Genomic DNA, 3,544 nt, shown 5'->3' with positions numbered 1-3,544 from the left:
ACAAGACGAAGTTTTCTAGGAAGGCGTGCTATATGAAGATTCTAGGGACCAAAGGAGTTAGTTCCGAATTTGTATAGATTATTAGATTTTCTATTTTAGGAAATGTCATACTAGGAAATTTATTTATTGCTTTGCATTTTTTATATGTTACATGCATTGCAAAATAGCCATTAACATCACACATATATATATATATATATATATATATATATATATATATATATATATATATATATATATATATATATATAGGGTCGAGTCAAAATAACTAACAAAGATGCAGTGCGAACCGTACGAACTAGCCTCTAATAGTCAAGTCAACAAAATAAGCACTCATTTACTCTCACAAACCCAACCCGACACTCTCACCTGACACTAACTGACAACCACTTCCCATCCCTCTCGCCCCTCACATCCACCGTCCTCCGATGACGATGTTCTCCGATGACGGTCGTCCGACGACAACAATCAGCTGCCGGCGGCGCGCTCTCTATCACATTTTTTCACGCCAAACAACAATTTTGAACGAGTTTCGCTCAAATTCATCATCAATCCTCGAATTTCGATCTAATCTCATGAATTCGTCGTCATGTAAGTCATCCTTTAGGTATGAATTTTAATTTCAATTACGATTTCTGTTTTTTTCCCTCTAATAATTAATTGTTTTGATTTATGTAGTTCGGAAACCCTAATTTTGATTGTTTGATTTCAATCGCTCTGTTAATTAATCGTGAATTTTTGATTTGGAAACCCTAATCTCTGATAGTTTGGTTAATTATTTTGATTTCAATCGCTCTATAATTTGCAAATTATGGAAATCCCTAATTTGATTGATGATTGAACTGTAATTTGCATTTTTTTCATGGTGTTAATAGATTGATGGTAGTATGGTATATAGAATTGTCAACTTTAGGGTAAAATTTTGATTTTGATGATCAATTATGAATCTTGATGAGTGATCTTGATTTGATTTTGTATTGTTGTGTTAATGGCTTTGTGGGTTTTCCTGTTAGGGTTTTATTTGTGAATTGTTGCTCAATTAGCAATCAATGGTTGATTAATTAGCAAGCCAACACGGTATTTCTAGGTTCGACATCTTTGCTGCAGCGTTGTTGCACGTTTGTAGCTTAACTAGAGATATTTGCTTACAAATTGAGAAGTGTGTTGTTTCACAAACCAATAATTGGAAACCTGTAATATCGAATTATCCACAACAGCATCAATTATACGAAGAATATAGTTTTCTTGAAAGATGAAATTGTGATATTTGCCAGTTAAAGTGGAAGATGAATGCTCTCAGCTGTCTTCATCTGACAGCCTTAATAAGTTGATCTCTTAAACGTATGTATCATAGTATATGGATGCTGTCTTCATCTGACCGCCAAGCTAGATACACTCCTTTACCTTACTAGATATATACCTTTACATTGCTAGCTACATATATATGGATGCTAGATATACTTCTTTAACTTCCTAGACACCCACATTTACCTTTCCAAATACTGACAAGCTAGATACGCCCCTTTAGATTGGTTATTAGTTTATTACATATGATAGATACACATCTCTGCCATGGTGATACACATGATCGATACACATCTCTGCAAGAGTTACTAAGATTTTGATGCATTGAGCTGGACAATGCAATTTGGTTTTTAGGAATTTGGATGGAACTTTATTCACAATAAGAGAGCAAGAAATTTAAAGGGTTTTAGGATAGAGTTATCATCAAATGACTGTCCAGAGAGTTTATTGTGATTAAAATTCCGCTTCTGTCACTTGCAGGGCTGTCAGAAGGTTATGCAGCTAATATCTCAGACTTCAGCTTCTGGAGCGTGGAAATAAGTAAAAGTAAGATGAGATCGCCTTCAATGCAACTTCTGGAGGCTTCAGCAACAAACATAGAAAGCAATGTGTTCCACTTTGGGGTAGTTTTGTTTGAAATAATAACTGATAAAATTTCTTATATGGAGGATGATAGTTGTGTTGCAGATTGGGTGTTGGAGATGTTGGAGAAAGGCGATATATCTCGACAAAGTATGGATCCAACACTGAATTGGTTTCAAGAGGAGCAAGTATAGACACTATGTCACATCGTCAGAGACTGTTAATCCTGATGCAGCAGAAAGACCAACCATGAGACAGGTTATTGCTCGTCCAAGGGAGATGCGAGGGATGGGTCAGACGCAGCTACTCCCAAGTTATCTCATCTATGGTGGGCTGAGCTCGATATTTTGTCCACATAAGCACTTTAAAGATTACATATTTATTTGTGTATAAGCTTCATTTGCATGCTTCTAAAGGAATGGTCGTGTTAGAGTATACTTGGCGACACTCTAAATAGTATTTTTAAAGATCCCATTTAACAGACGTGCCTTCAGAGGTTTTCATATGGAGCTTTTAAGAAATAAGTGATAGTGTATATATTTGGTTAAGGATAGATAAATTCCTTTAATTTGCTAGATACACTCTCTTAAATTGCTACATACATACCTCTAATTTAGATCTGATACACTCATTTAAGTTGTTAGATACACTCCGTTAAGTTGCTAGATACATTTGCAGAGCTTGGCCAGTTTGTATTTAGTGGTGAGTAGGTCCACTTCCTTTAGTGCCTTAGCATTTTTCCTGCAGACTTGTGTACTGACAAAAAAAATGTAAATTCATTGAATCAGCAAATTACATTATGAATTTAATGCAACATAGTCAAAGTAATGTAACTTTAATGTCACAACACAAACTCAGCATCTTCAAAATTTCCAAAGATGAATACCAAAAATATTGATACATTGAATCAAAACTTTCAAATTCTGACGTAACTTTTACCTCACATTTCCAAACTTTACATCCAAAAGCCATTAGGCTGAGACATATGCTTCGAAGATCAACTACTAGCTTCTAATTATTCAAACTAAAATGTTAACCAGCTAATAAACTTAACACTTGGTCTCAACCAAACGGTCAACGATAAATGCAGCAGCCAAAACAGGTTTCCAACTCCGTCCAACATAATAATCTTTGAAAAATAGAGCAAATTGCACTACAGCACTCCTAATGGGTTGCCCAAGCTCTGAAAACTAGGACAATGTCATTGTGAAATTATTATCGGTTCCCGTTATTCAATAATGTACCATTCCGAGTGTGGGACTAACGAAACTTATCCATGAAATTATAGTGACTTTATTAGCTCCAACCCTACATCCTTTCCGGTCATACTTTAGGATAGATACATTCTTTTAAGTTACTAGATACATATCTTTCGCATGCTAGATACACTCCTTTAGATTGGTAAATATATACCTTTAGCTAGTTATATACACTTCTTTAAGTTACTAGATACATACCTTTAGCTTGCTAGATACACTCCTTTATTTTGATAGATACATATCTTTAACTAGCTAGATACAATTCTTTAAGTTACTAGATACATACATTTTGCTAGCTAGATACACTCCTTTAAGTTACTAGTTACATACATTTAGCTAGCTAGATACACTTTTTTAAGTTACTAGATACATACCTTTAGCTTACTAGATACACTCCT

The 3,544-nt window shown here is 34.7% G+C and overlaps 1 long non-coding RNA gene across 1 annotated transcript; it reads left to right on the top strand.

Annotated features, from left to right (window-relative positions):
- The first annotated feature begins 282 nt into the window (after nt 1-282).
- On the top strand, nt 283-2,389 carry LOC141642851 (uncharacterized). Its single transcript, XR_012543476.1, has 2 exons — nt 283-607; nt 1,786-2,389. It is a non-coding gene; the product is annotated as an uncharacterized LOC141642851 (long non-coding RNA).
- The last annotated feature ends 1,155 nt before the right edge of the window (nt 2,390-3,544 follow it).

Source organism: Silene latifolia, chromosome 2, assembly GCF_048544455.1.
Source record: "Silene latifolia isolate original U9 population chromosome 2, ASM4854445v1, whole genome shotgun sequence".
NCBI classification, from domain to species: Eukaryota; Viridiplantae; Streptophyta; class Magnoliopsida; order Caryophyllales; family Caryophyllaceae; genus Silene; species Silene latifolia.
Note: the sequence above shows the minus strand (reverse complement) of the source record. Positions and strands in the feature narration are given on the sequence as shown.